This window comes from Pinus tabuliformis, chromosome 4_1 (genome assembly GCF_031772625.1).
Source record: "Pinus tabuliformis cultivar Carrire ecotype Pingquan chromosome 4_1, CPIR1, whole genome shotgun sequence".
In the NCBI taxonomy this organism is placed as follows: Eukaryota; Viridiplantae; Streptophyta; class Pinopsida; order Pinales; family Pinaceae; genus Pinus; species Pinus tabuliformis.
The window spans coordinates 247096594-247119715 of NC_142303.1; positions in this window are offsets into that span (position 1 = coordinate 247096594).

Sequence of the window (23122 nt, forward strand, 5' to 3'; positions counted from 1 at the left end):
GTTTAGGGACTGAGGATCCCTGTAATTATTGACATTTCATGCTCCATGCTGCGAGGCACAAAAATGTCTATAACAGTTGCCCCCTAAAGTATGAGGCCGTTTATCGGGTGAAATGCTTTATCTAGAGGGTCCGAAGTTCATTCCAGTGCTGAGGAGGCGCCCTGTAATACAATACAATACAATACATTATTTTTCATTCTGTTTTCATGATCTAGCTGAGGTGGGCATTCCCATGCTCAGCTTTATAAATACATTTTGGTACATAGAACAGACGATCGTCTGATGGTAGACCGATAATTCTCTGCTGGAATTATCATCCTTTGAGTAGGATGATCATCTGCTGCAATGATGTACATGACAAATGCTTTTATATTTCCTGAATATGTATCGCAGCCCGGATGGATGAAACTAGATCCGGGGTCTTCAAACTCGTTCGATCTTCACTCTAAGTACAAGTCGATCCATGTGAGAATTTCGCTGAAGTCGAACACGGAAAGACATCGCTTGATTACCGGTCAATGATGAAAACCGTTAACAAGCGCGAGAGGAATCACCGATAATGATAATGACCCTCAAGGTACCGCAGTACAATTCACGTGGCGTGAATAAAGGACTTGGCGTCGAACGCCACGCAAAATCTTCTGGTCGAAGGTCATTGATGTATACCTATCGCCGGAAGTGAGAAACTTGCCATTGAGGCATGCAAGCTTCAAAGTACTGATGGGGTTGTTCCTAGATCAACTCCTTGGATAATGAGCTGAAGTCGACAAGAAGCGATCCGTCAAAGGAGGGCCTTAATGAATCCCACATCAATGACACGGAACGGAGCTAATGATTTTAGTGGAGGTGAAAACAAACTGTGACATATGATTCAGGGTGGCGATCATGAATGGATGAAGGATAATGTATGGCAGTGGATGGGACACGGTTGACACTTTCAGAATGACCTCTCTTGAACATGTGGCGACACTAATGCGATGGATCGGTAGCATTACCCCAAAATGTGGATGGTTTGGCGAAGACCATGGTGATGAGACCGGTGAATGAAACAACCCAACCCGGTGTGGTACGGAAGAAAAGTGTCATGTTCAAGAGCGACTTGCTACCGTTAAGCTTTGATATTCTCCCAATTTTTCCCCAGTCATTTCTGACCAGTACCTCTTTATTTTTGTCAAGCTTGAGGAGGATAACATATGCTTGTTCTATAACCTGCCCTTCGGGCAAGCCCATCGCTATGATTTAACGAGCTTAGCGATAGGGAAACTCGTTCTCGTCTAAAGACAAGTTTGTCGCTATCTAATCATTTTAACGAGTCTAACGACAAGGAAAACTCGGTCCTTTTCATTTTTAGAGAGTCTGAAAAGGTAAATAAAGTCAACTCCAAAATTCCTTTTTCGTCATCTAATCCCTTAAGTCCGAAAAAGTATAAAACAATACAGAAGGGATGGGTGTTCGATACTTTTAACGAGCCGAACAAAACAAGCGCTCGATCTTTTTGTGCAATAATCCCTCAGGTCCAAAAAGATTAAAATCTAGAGGAGGGATAGCTCTTCTGGTCCCTTTAACGAGCTGGAAGGCCAGAACTCGGAAAACTTTTCATATTTTACGAGTCAGAAAAGAGCTCAAAGAAGACTCGTCTTTTGAGGAACGAGTGATAAACAGGGATAGCAACTGATTCCAGGTACAAGTTGGAATGTTCCAATCATGGCAGTGTCACAAGGATGGCTAAGTGAAATCACTCTTCGCAGATGTTCCTCAAAAAGGGTAAACACACAAATGGAAGTGAATGATCGGCCAAATGACGGTGGAGGTGACGGTGCACAAACACGACCAAGGCTTTTATGGCTGATGAATTTACGATCTCAGAAGGGTATTTACCGGTTCATTTTTTCTGAATGAGCTTGAACTCTAAAGGAAAGCCTGCTCATAAACTTATGTTTATTTTTTAACGAGCATGAACTATGCGCTAAAACTGCTCGGATCTTGCGTTTATTTTTTGACGAGCATGAACTATGTGCTAAAACTGCTCGATATACCAGTCATAATAAGAACGCCTCCTGTGAGATAACTATTTTTTAAGGAGCTTTATCTCACGAAGCTATGCTCCAATTTTGGCAAGTTTTTACCTTTGCCCCACAGGCTTTCTTCATGCAAGGTCGGAAACGGCTAATCCTACGAGTTTAAAGGGTTAGACCTACAGGTTTAAAGGGAGGACCTAAAAATTTAAAAAATAAATAGTCGTCCCTTGCTTACATTCCAAAAGTTTGCATGCCCCCAGACATAGGATAGAATTTCGAGGCTGCCCCTCCTCTCCCCTACCTCTGCTTTTCTTTGGGTGTTCACAGCTACTTGTCATCTTGCCAATCTAATATTAACGATACTAGTCTTCTCGTTATTTTAAGGGGTCTTATGCGGTACTCAGACTTCCCGTCGGCCCAACTTTTAACGAACAGCTATTTGTGACAAGAGAAGAACACTACTCAAAGACAAAACATTGGTATTATTGAGGGAGGCTTGCTTCTTTCTTATTATCCGAAGGGGGTTCTATTTGCTGCCGCAAATCAATCTCTTTCTTCGGCGATGTCTAACATTAGGTTACTAAAAATGGTGGCCACCTGTTGTAACAATAGAATCTCTTTCTTTGGAGGCTGCCCCTACTTATCCTTCAAAACATATGTTTTAATGGGTGAGGCTTGTCTTCAAAGATGGTTACTACTTGCTACAGCAAATGGTCCTCATCCTCGGTATCCTGATTGTCTAGACAAGGGGAGTGAGAAGCTAATTATCTCACTCGCATAACTTTGACAAAAGAATATTATTCTAGAACAACCCCTCTTCCATCCACGGACGGGGTACGGACTAGTCATATTCTTCTGCGGAAATTCTGCCTTATACCCGGGGTTTCTCCTGCCCGAAGCAGACCAGGGTGCATGCCCCCTGGGTTCCAGTCTTTCTTTCCGAATCACTCGCACTCATCGGGAAGGAGGACTGGGGGTGGAGGCATATCTTGAGTGAACAGACCATTTAGGATTGGTATTTGACTATTTGCGATGCGAGATCCCGGAAATGAAAGTTGGTCTACGAGCTTGACCATCCTTCCTTCGTGTGGAAAACACATTACTCTAAAGAGTGAGGAGACTATCGCTCCCATGCAATAAATATAGTCACGTCCAAGGAGTAGGTTATAATCCAAGGGTCCTTGGACGACCATCACGTTTAAATTGACGGTCTTCCCTTTCAATGTAACAGGCACATTGGGGAGGATTCCTAATGGTCGACTGGTTCCTTTATCAAAACCTGAGAGATTTCTTAACTCAGGTAAAAGCGCCGGGGAACCCAGTGCTTTCCAAGCAATAGAGGAAAGGATACTCACAGACGCCCCTTCATCAATGATAGTACCAGCCATAATCATTCTATAGATCTGGAAAATGATTCTGAATGGTATACTGGCTGGTAACCGGGGTCTGCCTAGTTGATTCCAATCAAAGGATACAACCAGGTTGCTTGGTGGTGGGACCGAATATACGGCCGGGTATGACCCTGATGATGTTCCTTCCTGCGATAAAGGAATGGGCGCATTGCCCTGACGCTCATCAGAGTCGGTGCTGATGAAAAGAACCTGGATGGTGTCATCCTTATTCTCTTCAGTGAGGGTGTCGCATGAAGCTGACTCTTCGGCGACGGTGTCATTTGAAGACGGGTCTTCGATGACGGAGTCATTGGACGATGAAACCTCTGAAGGAAGAACCGGGTCAACTGCCGTTTCGACCTTTAGACTTTCGTCTGGTCTGGATTCAGTAGGTTCATTCTCAATGACCGACACTTCAGCTGACCACTTGAGCGGGTCAACTGGATTTTCAACTATCGAGGGATTAGGCGCGAGTTTTTGGTATCCAGGAGGAAGTCGCAACGGTGAAACCGGGCGATCTTCCAAAACTCTCTTTGCCTCATCTAAGAATGGACATTTGTGGATGGCATGATTGCCTTCACACAATAGACAGGGTGATCTTGGTCCCCTTCTTCGTCCTTCACTCTCGTTAGTTGACGGACTGCAATCAACATGACAACCAGAGGTTGATGCTACCGGATTGTGCAACCTTGGGGACCAGTCCCTTAGTATCCGGGGAATACAAGGACAATCACGATGGAAGTGGATCCCTTTGCAAATGACACATGGCGATTTAGGCCCGGTCGGTGCAGTGTGTGGGTTTTTGTCAGCTTTCTTCTGCTTGCCCCCAGTCGCCTTCGCCAGAGGCTCCTTCTGCTTCTTTTCTCTCTTCTTCTTTTCCTTCTTCTCCTTGGGAGGCTGACTCTTGCCAGCTCTACCTTGCGAAGATGAAGGATCAGAGGAAGTATCGTAAGAAGTGGAAGGCTGGTGGGTAGTTCTAGATTGTTCTGACTGTTGATTCGACTGCTCAGGATTAGTGGCGATCTGGACTACATTAGTTGAAAAGAGCCATACAGGTAGGCCGATTGTCAATCCTGGAAGTGACAATGTTGCCATATGAGGCACACCAACATCTCCCCAAGAGGAGAAGGGATTTGGACTTCCGCCAAGGTTACTTCCTCGGTTGGTGGGCTCCATACTTTTCAACTGAAAGATCAACGTGGGAATAACAGGTGATTATGTTCCGCTTAAAATAAATTTTATTAACGACGCTTTTAGACACAAACTTGCTTAAGAGTCGAGAAAAAGCTAAAGATGACTCTAGTCGACTTCGATGTATTAACGAGCCCGAAGTGACAAATGCTCGGTTGGACTTTTTCAGTTATAGAGTTTGAAAAAGGCCAAAAGAAACTGCTCTGGAGATCTAGGCAGAGGGTGTGCCAAACCTTTCGCGAAACCACAGAATACGTTTTACGGTACGGGTGGTCGATCTTCGTGAATGCTGTGTTCACTGCATCGCGATCAGTAGGGCGGCCGACACGGCTTCCTAAGGATAAAGGATAAATGCCTATAGGGGTCTCCCAATATACGCGACGGTACGCGGGAGCACAAGTCCGTATTAGTGCCACCGACTCTCAGGAGGAATCACCCACCTTCGTAGAGATCGACAGTCACTACATTTAACGACGCCGGAACACGTCTCTACCTAGACCTCTAGATGTTTGCGTTATGTTACAAAGCGTTGTTATGTAAATTGGATTTATTTTAATGTTGATCTTGCTTAGCAGTTTGCCTTTAAGGATCACCACGAGATGTATATATATACAACTTCCTAAATGCAATCTAAGATGAGAAGCAAAATTTTTCAATCTTTCAACTTTGAAAACCTTAATCTACTGAGGGAAAAGAAAGACACAACTTTTCGCACAGATCATAGAACACACACTAAAATGCAAATTTTCCTAAATCGTCAAGCACACAGTCAAATGCAAATATGCACAACGCATGTATTTCTTTTCGTTATCCTTAATGTTGATGTAAGACAGAAAGGAAAACTGTTGTATGACTTTTGAATCTAATTTCAAGCGAAAAATAAACAAGCTTGTCCAAAATCAAAAGACACCTTAAGATCGACTTGTTTAGACACTGGAAATGTATAGATTCAAACCATAAAATGAAAAACAAACAAACTCAAACAGCCATGAACAGTAATAAAACTAGCTCTTAAGATCACAAAGACACTTTTACAGTTCAGGATCTAAGAGGTCACCGCTATACTGGTTCGCTTTTCACAATGGGAAACTGTAACTGAAGCAAGAAATACTGAAAGAACACTCACAGTTTCATCACACAACTGAGGCGGAATAATGTCAAGGAAAGTTGGTTTACAGCAAGTACAATGACCAGCAATCAGCAGCAAAAATCAGTGAAAACAGGGCTAAGACACAGTGGGAAACCTCAGGAAGACATAGCCTAACTGGGTTAGCGCAGGCTCTGGTCTATCAAATTGACTCTCAGCGCAGTTCCCGAAGGGAGTACCTGCGCTGAAATGCAGACTGCCTGTGGACAGCCTGCACTGAGACACGAGAGTTGCGTTTACAAGGATTTTCGGGTCATAAAAAGCTCAAAAATGCACTGTTTTTGCTGAAATAAAAAGCTATAGGTCAAGTACAGGCTAAGGGATGATCAAGAGGATGAAAAGCTATCACAAAGAGTACAAGAGTCTTTTGTAGATCAGCTCTTCAAATCATGAATCTGCTCAGAAAATGAGCAAGAGTAGCAGCCCCTCTACTTCGCTTTTGATATAGTCAAAAGCTTTTCGATTTGGTACTCTTTTCTTCAGGAAATGAATAGCAAAGATACTACAAACACCAACAAGATACTAGGCTCCCCAGCGGAGTCGCCAGTTTGTTGTGGGGAAAAGTATCCGACTCGGAATGACCCTATCCCGACTCTAAGGGTGATAGTTCCTTAGCAACAACTGAAAGTAAAGCTTAGATATTTTCCTTTATGAAAGTACAGAGAAGGAAGAAAAGATTAACCAACCGGTGTCTTTCGCTTTTGTCGATCCTGTCCTCTCTCTTTGTCTCTTGTTCCCAGCTCCTTGCTCTCTTTGCCGGCCCAGCTACACACAGATCCTGCACAAACAAGAGAGGGAAACTACAAGAAACATGTACTCATAACTGATGCATGGATTAGAGTGAATCAGATATACAAGTAAATACAATACATCAATGCAATACAAGTATATAGGAGAACATTCAAAGCTTTATTGATAGAAGTAAAAGGGTTCTGAGAAGGTTACAACCATCAATGGCTCCAATCCAGCAGCACCTCCCCAGCAGCAAGAAATCTCCTCTTCACCTCTATAAAAGCAATCACCCAATAGCTCTAACTGTAAACCAACAGCACTTCCTTGCTTTGCACAAAATTCCAGCCTCCCCTGACCTCATGAGAGAGCTCTATATATAGGAGATTTGGAGAAAGGATGAGTCAGCTTGAGGCTGGCATAAAGCTGACTAGTGTCCTCTCCCACTTTAGTTAAACTTCAGTTCTTGAGTCCACTTGGAGATCCTTGCTTACACATGGAGATCAAGTACCTCTTACTCATCATAGGGCGAATCCCTTGAACCAAGTGTCAGTTTGGAAGCTTCCTGGGCAGTTGACACCTTGCAAAATGACTGTGCCACTTGGCCAATCTCGCCCAGCGCAGGTAGCCTTCATTGGTTTTGACTTTCAGCGCAGGTACAAGGAGGAGCAGTTGACATTCCACGCAGTTGCTCAGTGGAGCAGCTGACATGATCCAAAAATAGCCTGTTTTGAGTGTTTTTCAGGTGGAGAACTGATGGGAAGTGCTGTGGTTTGCTGACCTTGTTCTTCTAGGGGTAAGAACAACATGTTTAGGGACTGAGGATCCCTGTAATTATTGACATTTCATGCTCCATGCTGCGAGGCACAAAAATGTCTATAACAAAATGCACATGCATGTATTTGTTTTCAGCTTTCTTAATGTGTGAATGACAAGAAGAATGCTAAGTACAAATCTAAATTATCTTTCAAAGTGATAGTACTAACAAATTTCTCTTCAAAACGAAAGGAAGATAATGACGGCACTTTACTATTTTGAATTGAAAACTTCTTTCGACACTTGAAAAACTTATAATTCAAATCAAATATAAGAGTAACTGTATAATCGACCATCAAGAACAATAGAATTCTTTTCTTTGACTGAAAACGACACTTGCGACACTTTCAAATCAAAAGACGACAGTTCGACTATGCTACTACTTTGTAAAAGAGAACTGAAAATGGCGGAAAATACATAAAAACATTCACAGTTCTTTGCATAATGGAGGCGGAATGATGGAAAGGAAGGGGGTTTCCATAGTGGTATACTGATCACATACAGCAAAACTCCATAATAGAGCTGAAAAGAGTGAATAAAAATCAAGACATGGAGGCAAAATTAGCCTTTTCTGATCATCGCACCTGTAACACAGGGAAACAGGGATGCATCCCACCTACTGCACACGGGAGGTGCGATGCATACTGGTTTCCTTTAAGAGAGGGTGCGATGGTACCAGGATGAGACTTTACTTGGCTCTTGGTCACAGTTTACAGCTTAGTTTAGGGATTTAGGCTGAGCAAATGATGTACAGTAAATAGAAATCACAGGGGCTGATCTAATGAGGTTACTAGAGCCACCACTAGGGAAATTAGAAATTTTGCAAATAAATTGTTCATTTTATAAACAAAATCGGAGATAGACTGAAGCATCATTGATCTACTTTGCACTTGCATAGCAAATGCAGTTCGAAGGCTAGCTAGCTTGACTTTAGGCTCCGTCTATAAGTTTATAAAACAAACAAATATAGACAAAAAAACAATCTATTCGCTCCCCAGTGGAGTTTCCATTTTGTTATCGGGAAATATAGTGTCTACTTGGATCTGCTAGTCCCACTAAGACTGGTAGCTATCTTAGAAACAAACAAATTAAAACCACTTTCGTTTTCCTTTATGAAAAGTAGATAAGAGTGGAATGAAGGACACCAACCTCAGTCTTGCACTTGGTTCCTTGCTTGATTCCTCTCCTTTCTGACAGATCCTTGCCGCTTCTCCTTCGTCTACCCAGCTTCAAAGAGCACCTGTGGGATCAAAGTAGCATAATACTATCGAATAAAAGAGATCTACAATCATAAACAATATAGGACCAGATGTACATTGACCACACAAATGCATATATCATCAAACATACTAGAATGTGGAGGAAAACTTGAATAGCTTTATTAATAATCAAGAATAGCAAAGAGAATTACAACCAATTGTTCTGACCCAGTGTCATCCTCCAGCATGAAATCCCTTCTTTCACCTCATGAAAAGCTTAGATCACCCAACACTATGATATTCCAATAAGATACCAACAACACTTCCTTACAAGATACAAAATTCCATCCCCTGGATCTTTGGGATGAGGGATCCATATATAGAAGATTGCAAGGGGGTTAGTCAGCTTCTGGGATTCTGATTAGTGTCCTCTCTCTGATATTTCTTGGTTCCACTTGGAGATTGATGATCTCTTACTCATCCCTGGGCGAATTCAGAGAGGCAAGTGTCACAGGAGAAGTTTCTGGAAGATTCCATGATCATCCACCTCGCAAACTGTCTCTGCCATTTGTCCACTCTCACCCATCGCACCCCATAGAAGGGATTTTCAGTATGCATCGCACCTCCCGTGTGCATTAGGTGGGATGCATCGCACTTTGACCATGGAGCAGGTGAGATGGTCCAGTTTTGACCAGTTCTGAGCAGTTTTTCATGGAGAACTTCTGGGAGATGATGTAATCAGCTGACCTTGTTCTTTTAGGGTATGGAACAACACTTTTAGGGACTTAGGAGCCCTTGGTTTATGGACATGTTTGATTGGGGTTGCAGTGCCCAAAAATGTCTATAACACAAAGTGTCGTCTTAGTCTTCCTTTCGTTTTTTGAATTCAAAATTGTAAAGTGTCATCTTAGTCTTCCTTTCGTTTTTTGAAGAAAAAATTGTCAGTACTATTGCTTTGAAAGAAAATGATTCAGATATGTACTTAGTTTTCTTTTTGTCATTCTCACATTAAGGAAACTGAAAAAACAAATACATGCATGTGCATTTGAATTTAGACTGCATACAGTAATTGATTTAGGAAAAGTGCATCTAGTGTGTGCTCTCTGCTCTATGTTGAAAGAATTTTACTTCTCTTTCCTTAGTAGCTAGGATTTTCATTGCTGAAAGAAAGTAAACGATTGTTTATCATCTTAGATTGCACATTTAGGAATTGTACATCTACATCATGTGGTGAACCTTAAAGGCAAACTTCTTAAGAAAGATCAACTGTAAAATAAACCTCAATGAACATAAAAACGCTTTGGAACCTAACGCACAACATTTAGAAGTCTAGGCTAGAGACGTCTTCCAGCATCGTAAAGCCTGGTAACTATCGTCTTCATTGTAGGTTGGGTGATTCCAGTACAGACTTGTGCTCCCACGTACCATCGAGTATATATTGGAAGACCACAATAGGCTATATCCTTTATCCTTAGGAAGTCGTGTCTACCGCCCTATTGATCACAATGCACTGAACACAGCATTCGGGAAGATTGACTGTCGTACCGTAAAAAGTATTCTGTAGTTTTGCAATTGGTTTGGTAATCCCTCTATCTAGATTTCTAGAGTAGTCACTTTCGTTCCTTTTCAGACTCCTTAAAAGAAAAGGTCCATCTAAGCACTTGTCACTTCAGGCTCATTAAAAATCAAAGGCAACTAGAGTCATCTTTAGCTTTTTATCGACTCTTAAAAATTGAAAAAGAAAGTTGTGTCAAAGCGTCAAAAAATTCATTTAATTTGGAATAAATTTTTCCCCTTTTTATTTTGAGTTGATCAAGTAATCCACAATCGTGGAAGAAATTCAATCAAAACCCCATCGTTCATGGAGACTAACGATTCAACTGTCTTTGACTCTGGAAACAAAACCATTCTAGGCCAAGCGATCTCGTTTAACTGGGTCAAAGTCTCCTGGTTTATTTGAAATTTGTGTTTCAACATCCTCAGAGACTCTAGTTACTCCAACTATTTCTGTTATCCCTGCCTCTACAAAAGAAGTTCCACAGTTACAAGAGGAAATTAGAACTGATCTTAGTGTAACGGTAAACACATCTATTCCTAAACTAGCTCCATCTAGGACTGATTCGGAAGGTGTCACCCCTCCAACATCTATTGTTGTAGAGTGTGTACCTTCTTCGGCACTAGAAATATTTTACGGACCTGACAGTCTACCTCTTCCACCTGGACTAATTGCTATAGAAGAGATTGTAGAGGATCTTCTATCCCGTACCCCATTACATTTTGGAACTGGGATCCACCTATATCCTTCTAATACAGAAGTTAGTCACCCTTCATCGCAAGTTCCTATAGAACCGCTAGGGAGTCTTTTGGATAGGCTCAATATGTCTAAACAACCATTGACATCTAGGACTGTGTCCTCTGATACAATAGTGGCTGAACCTCCTGCCACTACTCTGACAATGTTCACTGGTATACCATCTGTCCCAACTAGATCTCAACCGCTAGATCAAGTGCACCCAGGCACTATTTCGACAATATGGTCTGTTCCTGTTTGTTTATCCATAATATTATCTAGAATTTCTTATGTTGAGTCTTAGCAAATTGATCCTTCACAACAGTATCAATTTGGGCACTCCAGTCTACAAAGACCAAGTTTCTCTTTGAACACTGGATTTCTGCCATATGGAGGGCAATATGCCTTTTCATTGCTCCCTCTGGGAGAACAACCATATGAGAGTTCACAACAGAATTCAGGTCAAGCTGGAATTGCATCCAGTAGTTGGGTGCTAATACTGCCTCAACAGCCAAGAGTTGTATATTCAATACAACCAAATCAACTTGTGTCGAATATTCCCACTACACCGGCTATTGGGACGGTGTCGCAAGTACAAGCGCTACCTATTGTATGTCAACCTCAAGTCTCTCAAGTTGTAATAAAACTGCCTCTTGTCTCCATGACTCAACCATAATTGCCGATTAGTGGCTCCTTAACTAAAGCGACTCAAGCTCAAATGGGTACTATCACCCCTCATCTTGGTCAAGCATCCAGTATTGGACAACAGCAAATGGCTTCACAACCATGGCTGGTGCAACATCAACAACCACAATTATAGCAAGCTTACCGAGGACCTGAGCAACAAAGCTTTGTGGGTAATGGACAGTCGCATATTCAAAACGGTTACCATCAATCATATCATAATGGTTATGCCCATCATCCTTATCAAAGTTATCAACATCAAATACATTATGCTGGTGTGCAAAGACCCACTGCTCAGGTGATCCCATCTTATCCTGGGTATGCTTCGCCAAACCTGAATCAACAGTTGCCTTTCATCGCAACGTTGGAATTACCAGTTCTGAATCGGCTAACAAATGATCCAATTGCTTACACCCCTTGGTGGTCGGCGATTCCTCATAAACTTTCGTCAGATATGCCTAAATTCAATGGAAATGCGGGTGAATATCTGTCGAATCATGTGATGACCTTTCATCTGTGGTGTTCGTCCAACACTCTCAATGATGATTCGATTAGGCTTTGCCTTTTTCAGCGAACGCTAACTGGTCCAGCAATGATGTTGTACATCGAATTGCCTAGAGCTTCATTCAATAACTTCAACGCCCTTGCGACCACCCTTTTAAACCATTTTCAGTTACCAATAAGGTAAGAAATAGGAATGAAGCTTCTTACCAATTTTAAGTAGATGATAGCCACTCACATATCTAATCATATTGATGAGTGGTGACGTCGTCGTCGAATGGTAAAAACATATGTTCCTGATCAGCTGCTAGCTGAATGGTTTATTAAGTCATTGTTACCTTCTATTACAGAAGATGTGGCTAAAGGGGGAGTTGTCACTAAAGAGCAAGTCACTGCTCATGCGCAATATCTAGACTTGATCTATACTCAGTCTAGCATGCTCTATGACAAAATCCCTGATGCTCCTAGACCATTTTCTTTTGTTCCTCCTCCTCCTAAATCAAACAAAGACTCGCATGTCGGTGATGGCGTGATAGGTACGACTAGCACGAAAACCGCAAAGGCTACATCTAAGAAATCCAATATGGTTTCTGGTCAAAATGCAAATGAAAAACTTCTTGCGTCAAAGGTTAATGTCGTGTCGACCAACAAAGGCAAAGAACCGAAGCAACTAGGGGGCAAGAAGAAAGGGAAAAGCAAAAAGAAGAAACATGATGATTCGTCTCCTGAAAAATCTTCTGCAAACCCTTCTGGGCAAAATAAACCTCCTTCATGTCACATATGTGATGAAGACCATTGCATGAAGGATTGTCCATATAAAGCTGAGATTAAGAAATTCTTTAAGAGTTCAAAAACCTCAGTAGTATTGACCGATCTGTTTCTAAACCCAAAAATCAATCTGGTTGCTAGCGACAATGCTTCCCCTTCCCAAGTACTTATGTTGTCCATTTCGAAGCAACAAAATGATGCTTTGATATCGACAAGGAATAAAGATTACGGGAATCCACCGATGTCGAACAACAATGTTGTAGATCAACCTAGTAGTTCGACAACAACTTCAACCGAAGTTGTGCCACCCATCATTCCTGAGCTAACGATAAAGCCGCCAAAGTGAGTAGTACACAAATAGACATTTAATCCTCGTGCCCGAGTAGCACAGAATTATAATATAGTAGAGGATCTAGCCCAATCGCCATCCGCTATGTCGACACTTGAAGTACTGCAAAATTTCCCCTCCCAAAAGCAGGCTCTATTATCAGCAATAGGTCGGATTGACCCAGTGGATTCCAATCTTGTGGCCTTTAATCATAAAGGATATGAACCTCAATTACCAGTACAACTCACTTCCCTCATCCAAGTGAAAGCCCTCAACAAAACTATTCATCGAACAATTATTGATGAGGGGGAATCTACCTGCATTATGTCAATGAGTTGCTGGAAAAATTTAGGATTGCCACCCTTGTCAAGATCATCAATGACATTAAAAGCATTCGATGGAAAAACATACACCCCGTACGGTATTTTAAGTAACTTACAAGTTGAACTTGGGGGCAAAACAGTAGAAATTGACGTTGAAGTTATCGATGGAAACCTCGATTGCAATATCCTACTGGGAAGGCCCTGGATTTATGCTATGGCCAATATTGTGTCAACTTACTTTAGAAAGATTGCATTTCCTTTTCAAGGAGGAATTACAGTCGTTTATCAACAAACCTTTCTCCCCAACAGTTCACAAGTTATAGGAAGCATTCCAATGATCCATGGAAGCTCTCATTCGCTTCAAAATGTCGAAGTAGGCCTACTAAAAGACCCTTCCTTGATGGGTCCTTTTGCCCTACCGCGTCCGAGTAATCTGGCAGAAGTGGCCACAGTAGGAACATGCAATATGATATCTTCCATTCAGAAGATTTCTAAACATTTTGTTAGCATGGATCATCAACAGGTATTGCCTCCAAGCTCAATAGAAATTTTGTAGCAATCAATTTTCTCAGCCTGGCGGCAAACCCAAATCAACGCTCATCGAGTGTTTCGATAGATAGGTCAAAGGAATATGGCACCTCTTTAGATCCTTGGTCACATGTACCTTCTACAGATGAAGGAATTAGTCAGTCGATGATGATAGGAGAGGCACCATGGGAAGATTACCACCATCGTTCCCATCTTCCGGATTACAACGAAGATTATTCCAACAACCTTAATCATCCTTCAGTTTTTTATTTCCTATCAAATACTATAAATACGGTGGATTTCGAGCAAAATCTGTCCAATATTGAAGAAACTATCGACAAATCTTGTTCTTCTTCAAAACTGGAAATATATTGTGCTCTCTTTCGCGAATTCAGAGATATCTTTGCATGGTCATATGAAGAAATGCCAGGCATTGACTCGAGCATAGTTGAACATGAAATCAAAATGTATCCAGATGTCAAACCAGTACGACAACAGCTTCGGCAAGTGCACCCGAAGAAAGCCGCTGCCATCAAGGCAGAAGTTGAAAAACTTTTACATGCTGATTTCATTTACCCTGTTCCTCTAACTGATTGGGTATCGAATATTGTTCCTGCGATGAAAAAGCAAGGAACGATTAGAGTGTGCGTTGATTACAGGGATGTAAATCAAGCTTGTCCAAAGGACAACTACCCTACACCCTTCATCGACCAGATAATTGATGAATGTGCCGGATGCGAAATCTTTTCATTTATGGATGGATTTTCCGAGTATAATCAAATAAATATCCGCCCACAGGACCAGTCGAAGACTGCATTTATATGTCCGTGGGGCACATTCACATACAGCAAATTACCTTTCGATTTAAAGAACGCAGGGGAAACCTTGCAGAGGGCTATGAATTATGCCTTCCATGACATCAAGAACATCGTTCAACAATATCTCGACAATCTACTTGCTCATTCGCGAAAGCGGACTGATCATCCGCATCATTTGAGAGCTATATTTCTACGTTGCTGACACTACAAGATACGACTCAATCCACACAAATGTGTGTTTTGTGTCGATTCTGTTCATTTACTTGGATTCGTAGTTTCTAAGGATGGAATTCGACTCGACCCATGTAAGGTTCAGGCAATCATCGATATGCCTCCACCTTCAAATTTGCTACAGATTCAAAAACTCCAAGGGAAAGAAAACTTTCTAAGGAGGTTCAGTCCAAATTACTCCGAACTTGCTAAAGGTTATATGCCTCTTTTGAAAGAAGAAGTAATCTTCAACTGGGATCAAGTTGTGCAAGCTTCCTTTGATGCTCTAAAGGAATCCCTAATCAAAGCATCGTTAATGTATGCTCCTGACTATCAAAAAGACTTTAACCTATATCTAGTTGCAACAGATACAACCATCGTAATGGTTTTAGTTCAAGAAGAAAATGGAATCGGACATCCTGTCTATTATTTAAGCCGTAACTTAAATGGTACAGAAAGCAAGTACTCCTATGTTGAAAAGCTGGCTCTTGCAACTGTTCAAGAAATACACAAATTTCGACATTATATCCTCTTTCACAAAACTACCATTTTGTCAGATTGCAACCCTATGACTTACATTCTGTCACGTCAGTTACTTGGGGGAAAATATTCGAAATGGATAGCTATTTTGGAAGAGTTTGATCTGGAATTCATAAAATCCAAATCAAATAAATCCCTGGTTTTCGCGGAGTTATTATGCGACTTCCCATCATCTTCCAACGATTCAACATCCAAAGCATCAATCGTGGATGAATCTTTATTTCTGTTATTTTCAAGCGGTCCGTGGTACAAAGATATAATCATCTATCTCCAAACCCAAACATACAGGCCCAATACCTCTCACTCAGAACAGCGACGTACTCGATACCAAGCAAAAGACTACATGATCGTCGATGATGCACTTTACCGTCGTGGTATCGATACAGTTTTGTGAAGGTGCCTCACCCATGAGGAGGCCGAAAAAGACCTAAATGATTATCATTTAGGTGCGTGTGGGGGGCATCAATCTGGTTACGCTACGGCACAAAAGATTTTATGAGCAAGTTACTTCTAGCCACCAATGTTCAAAGATTGCATAACCACAGTCAGAAGTTGCCATGCTTGTCAAATCTTCGACTGCAAAACCAGAGTACCACCCACACCTTTGTAACCAGTAGTTGTTGTTGGGCCATTCGACAAATGGGGCATAGATTTCATGACATGTAACCCCACCTCAGCCGGGGGGCATGGGTATATCATAGTCACAGTTGACTATTTTATGAAGTGGGCTGAGGCGATGCCTACATTAAACAATAGCGGCGAAATGGCTGCTCTTTTGTTTTTCAATCATGTAGTCTCTAGGTTCAGTGTTCCACGGGCTATAGTCACAGATCGTGGATCGCATTTTCACAGTCATATGATGGTTGAATTAATTTCCAAATTAGGACTGTCCCACGATAGTTCTACTCCATATTATCCACAGGCTAATGGACAAGTTGAAGCAATCAACAAAGTCCTCAAGCGTATGTTGCAGAGAATGATTGGAGCCCACAAACGGGATTGGAATTTAATCCTATACTCAGCTCTATGGGCATACAAAATCTTGGTAAGAAATGTGCCTGGGTTTACACCCTTTCAACTGGTGTATGGCCTGGAAGCTGTATTACCAATTCAGTGTGAGATTTCATCTCTCAAGCTAGTAGTCGACCTTCTCCCCAAAACTTCAGAGGAAGAGGCTCATTTCTTGGAACTAATCCAATTGGATGAAACCCGTCGTGATGCCACCTTGGCTAACGAAACTCATAAGAAACAAGTTAAGGCACAATTTGACAAAAATGTCAAACCCCATGTCTTCTCAAAAGGTGACCTGGTCTTACTTTACGATCAGGAATCCAATTAATTGGGAGCAGGTAAGTTCCAATCTTTGTGGATAGGTCCCTACATTGTTAAACGAGTGTTAGCAAAAGGAGCCTACGAGCTAGTAGATTACGATGGGATTCCACTGGCGCAACCTCGAAATGGGTTGTACCTTAAGCATTACTATGCTTGACTAAGCGTAGTAATCTCTTTATATGCTTTTGTTACGTTTTTGTTTTCGTCAAGAGTGATCGTTTTGGTTAGGTAATCCACTTTTACATTTGTTTCAAATGTCAAACCTATTGGAATAATTTGTTGGATATGCTGACGAAGCTAGTCATAGTACGCAAAACCTATCTTCTGCAGCTTGGGCCATTTTTGATCCAAGCGGTGAGTTAGTGAGTTTCAAAGGGGTATGTATTGGTTGGTAAATGAACAACATTGCTGAGTATAGCGCATTGATAGAACTTCTCTCTGATGCCATCGCACGTGGCATACGCCGACTTATTGTCAGGCTAGACTCACAACTTGTCATCCTACAGCTTACTAGCATCTATTCCGTTCGAAATCCAGCTATCTATCGTATGTTCCTAAGGGTCAGGATTTTGGAAAGGTAGTTTGATTCTATTCAATATCAACACATTTCCAAAAACTTAAACACATTAACTGATTCATTAGCAAATTATGTGTTAGATAGACATTTGTAGCATTTATAAAAGAAAGCATTTCAATCAATATTTGCATCAGGATCATATAACTTAACCAAAATAAAGCTCCGAAAATCAAAATATATATAATTGTTTATAGTATTTTGTAAAATGTTTCGTGTCCAGGACAAAATTGGTCATATGACCCAAAACACAAAATGCAGGGAAACACCCTAGACTAATGGTGCTGGTGATAACAAGTCACCACCTGTGCAATCATATGTAAGCGCCTAGTCCATCGGCTTGGCATGCCAGTAGTATGGCACTGTAATCTCAGATGTAACTCCTCAGTCCTCACATCCTGAATACCAAGGGTGAGACCCTCGATCTGATCCTGCAATAATACAAGGGTCTCAGCTACATCCAGATCACGAAGGACAGCCCTCCCTACAACCTCTCCTGTTGGAACAGCGGCTGCTACCCTCGGACGCACTGCTGGTCACACTGGTCCAATGTCTACACAAATATATGGGTCTGATTAGTCTTGATAACATTTAAAAGACACAAGAACATTATAAAAACAATAAATAGATATATGGTCAGATCTTTTTACCTATAACACCCCACTGCTCACTAGCCGGTAGAACCAAATCTGGGTCACCCCGGAAATCCATCCCAGCATACGGATACTCGGCAAAGACCATCTGCTGACGATTGAACCACTCAAAGAAGGCATCAGAGAATGAAATTTGTGATTGACCAACATGCCTAGCCATAATATCAACCCATCTCTGCATCTGTGGTTCTATCGGCGTTGGCACCCCGAGTGAAATGTACTGTGGCTGCATCAATGGGATTTTCTCCAAGGCAAAAGCGGTTAGAATAGAACCATAACCAAAGTTCTTGGATCTTCCATTCTTCACCTTGGTAAGTTGTTCTTTTATAACCGGAAGTACTACATCACACCAGTTGAATACCTTTGGTTCAAGGCTTTCCAGAGCATACTGCATATAGGACCTGTTGGCCAAATGAAGAGTCGCACTACCAGCCACTCTAGAAAAGGTGAATAAGATAGTCCTCAAGGACCAATCAGTGACATCTCGAATACTAATCTTGCCATCCATGCTCAACTGGGATCCATCTCTACAGAATCGGTGAATATAATCCCTCACGGATTCACCTCCAGTGCGGATCCTGATAGTGAGAGAGGGGCACCACACCTTGATAAACCGGTCAAGAAGTAGATATCCTCAACTTTCAAAGGGATGGATTTACCTTGAATCTGGAAAACTTGGTTGGTAGGATCCCATGCATCGAGAAAATATTGCAACAAATTGATTTGTTGCCTCATGCTGGATATGCAAAAGAATTTGAGCAAGCCACAGTTCCGCAATGCAGTCACCGTACCCAGATCATGTAAGGCAACCATATCCTCTTCTTCATGCTCGCGTTCACACCATGTAATGACCATCTTGATCCAATGAATCTATGAGAGACAAACAAAAGAAGAATTAGGATCCTAATTCAGGCAAAAAACTTGCAAAATTTCCATGAAAAAATAGTGCATAAACATTCCTCTTTGCGTCCATCGCACCCCAGCTATGTACTAGGTGGGAAGCATATTGACTGGCCAATGGCTAGCTCAGTATGCATCGCACCTTTCGATGTATACTAGGTGCGATGGGGAAAGAACGAATTGTTCAAACCCCAGAGGCCCAAAAGAACAAGAAAACATGCTCAGAATCAGAAAAGGAAAGAATGCAATTGAATAGCTCAGGGGTAGCTCCCACCTAGTCCAGACGGCGCCAAAAATAGTCCACAGAATCTCCCAGAATCAACTGATGAAAATTGAGGGGGAAAACACCTCCAGAGCTCCAAAAATCTCAAATTTGAATGAAATGGTAAAAATGAGAGGTAAAAACAACTTTTTTGTTACTATTCATGTAATTCAAGTAAAATATTAGTGTTTAGCTCATCTTCAAGCATGTATTTACATTTCTAATCAATTTGATGGAGTAATTGAATAGGCAGTACGACCGTCAGAAGAACATAGTGTTAATGGTGAAATCAACATCTCTGACTATCATCACGAGTAGTTTTACGTGAAGTTCAAGCTCGTTAAAAAATAAACCTAACAATGAGCAAATGTTCCCCCAGAGTTTAAGCTCATTAAAAAATGAACCCACCTTCGGTAAATAATCTTTGCGATCACATAATTATCAGCTTTTGAGCCTTGGTCGTGTTCTTACCATCACCTCCACTCTTTTTTAGCCGATCATACGCCTCCATTTGATTGTTTACCATTTTGAGGAACAGCTGCGACGAGTGATTCTATTAGCGACCTTCTTTACATTACCATGATTGAAAAATTCCAAACCTTACCTGGAACCAGCTGCTATACAAAAACGTCACTCGTTCCTCAAAAAACGAGTCTCCTTTAAGCTCTTTTCATCTAACTCGTAAAATATGAAAATATTTCTGAGAAATTGGCCTCTCCAGCTCGTTAAAGCAATCGGAAGTGCCATCCCTCCTCTAGATTTTAATATTTTTTGGACCTGAGGGATCATTACACAAAAAGATCGAGCGCTTGTCTTGTTCGGCTCGTTAAAACTATCGAAAAGTCATCCCTTTCATATTATTTTATACATTTTCGAACTTAAGGGATTATATTATGAAAAAGGAATACTGGAGTTGCCTTTCCGTCTCTTTTTAGACTCTCTAAAATTGAAAAGGACCGAGTTATCTTTGTCGTTAAAATCGTTAAAACAATAGTGACAAACTTGTCCATGCAGACAAGAGCAAGTTTCACTATCACTAGGCTCGTTAAAACATAGCGATAGGTTTGCCCGAAGGGAAAATTATAGAACAAGCATATGTTATCCTCCTCAATCTTGACAAAAATAAAGAGGTACTGGTCAGCAATGACTGGGGAAAAAGGGAAGAAAACTTGAATAACTTCATTGGTAGCAGGTCGCTCTTGAACATGACACTTTCACTCCATCACCATGATTGAGTCGGGTTTAGTTATTTCGTTCACTGGTCATATCACCATTAGTCCTCTGTACCATCCATTTATGGGGTTAATTCTATCAATCCATTCAGTGTTGCCGATATGTTCAAGAGAAGTCACTCAAAGAATTCACCAACCCAGCTAACGCCTCATCCGCTACAATACCTTCACTCTCCATTTTTCATGACCGCCACCATGAACCTTGTATCATCAGATCGTTTTCACTTCCACAAAATCATTTGCTTCGTTCCGTGTCGTAGATGTGGGATTCATTAACGCCCTCCTACGATGGGTCACTTCTTTTTGACATCAGCTCATTATCCAAGAAGTTGACTTAGGAACAACCCTTTCAGTACTTTGAAGCTTGCATGCCTCAATGGCAAGTTTCTCACTTCCGACGACAGGTTTACATCAATGACCTTCGACTGAAAGATTTTGTGTGGTGTTCGACATCAACTCATGTATTCACACCACGTGAATTGTACTGCAGTACCTTGAGGGTCATTATCATTATCAGTGATTCCTCTCGCGCCTGTTAACAGCTTCCATCATTGGCTGGTAATCAGGCGATGTCTTTCCATGTTCAACATCAAAACATCTTTTCACATGGATCGACTTGTACTTCGAGCGAATATTGAATGAGTTTGAAGACCCCGGATCTAGTTTCATCCATCCGGCTACGATATATATTCACGAAAATAAAACATCAAATGTACATCATAACTACACAGATAATCATCCAAACTAAGGGATGATGGCTCTACCAGAATCATCAATTTGTCACACAAACGATTGTCTGTCTTATGTACATGAAAATGAATTTATAAAGTTGAGCATGGGAATGCCTACCTCAGCTAGATCATGAAAATATTATGAAGATAATGTATTGTATTGTATCTTATTACAGGTCACCTTCCAGTTCGAAAAACCTCGGATCCTCATGATAAAGCATTTCACTCGACAATAGAAGATTTATGACCTCATGCTTTAGGGGGCAACTGTTATAGACATATTTGGACACTACAACCCCAATCACATATGTCAATAAACCAAGCGCTTCTAAACCCCTAAAAGTGTTGTTTCATACCCTAAAGGAACAAGGTCAACTGATTACATCATTTCCTAGAAGTTCTCCCTAAAAAATGCTCAGAACTGGTCAAAACTGGACCATACAGACTGCTCCATGCTGAGGGTGCGATGCATACTGGCAAGGCCTTCTATAGGGTGTGATAAGCAAGAGCAGACAAATGGCAGAGGCAATTTGCTAGGTGGAAACTCAAAGAATCTTCTAGAAATTATTCATATGACACTTGCCTCTCTGAATTCGCCCAGGGATGAGTAAGAGATCATGAAATCTCTAAGTGGAACCAAGAAATATCAGTGAAATGACACTAATCAAAATCCTAGAAGCTGACTCACTCTCCTGCAAACATCTATATATGGATCCCTCATCCTAGAGATCCGAAGGCTAGAATTTTGTAATTTTTAAGGAAGTGTTGTTGGTTTCTCTTTGAAGACATTGTATTGTTGGGTGATCTTGCTTTGTATGAGGTGAAGAGGGCTTTCATGCTGGGAGGATGATGCTGGATCAGACGGCTTGGTTGTAATCCTCTCTTCTACTACTTCTATCAATAAAGCTATTTGAGTTTTCCTCCATATGCTCGTATATATCTGAATCTTGTATTTGTATATGCATTTGTATGGTTAATGTACATCTGATCCTACATTGTTTATGGTTATAGATCTCTATGCTTTGATGGTATTTTGCTGCTTTGACTTTATAGGTGTTCTTTAAAGCGACACAAGTGAGAAAGGAGTGGCAAAAGCTCTATCAAGGGAGAGAGGAAAGAAGCAAGGAGACTAGCGAAAGACTGAGGTTGGTACTCTCTGCTTCTCTCTCATTTATCTCTCATAATGGAAAACACAAGTAACTTTAGTTTGTTTGTTTCTAAGATAGCTACCCATCTTAGTGGGACTAGTAGCTCTGAATGGACACTAGTTTTCCCGATAACAGTATTTCCTTATTTCTCCAATGCTACTGTTAAAAATATGCACAAATGGAAGCAAACTAATCAAATTCACGAATACTTGTAATGTAAAAATGCCAAAATCAATTCAACAAGTAATCTATGAAATAACCTAAGCCTACAAGTATGGTAAGAGGAACCTCTACTACTAGGATTGGGTCCTAACCCAAGATTTTAAACCCTCTGAGTCAACTTAGTGTTGGATCAAGGGAATGCTCATTTTCATTAACATATAAAAAAATACATAACAGTGTTTTGTCATAATCCTTCAACTTGAAAGTGCTTCGCTATGTTGCATAAAAAATATGAATCCTAATGAGGCTCTAGGCCTCCTTATTTATACAACCGAAGTTGCAAACACCTTCCTTAAATCTAGGGAGACGTGGCTCCCAATCTTAAGATTAACTGGTTCTTAACTATCACTGGCTCGACTGCCAATGATCCTCATGACTTGGCTGCCTGCAACTCTGAGTTGGTGTGATTTGATTGAGGGATCTTCGAATGAGTGAGGATTTAATGAGGGAGATCCCTCTCCTATAATCTCTCATTCTTGTATCATTCAATTTCCTGCACCTTAATTATCCATAATTTGCTCCCAAAAACCTGTAATCAATGCACATTAGACCATTAGACATAACATATTACTTTTACTTATCTCATT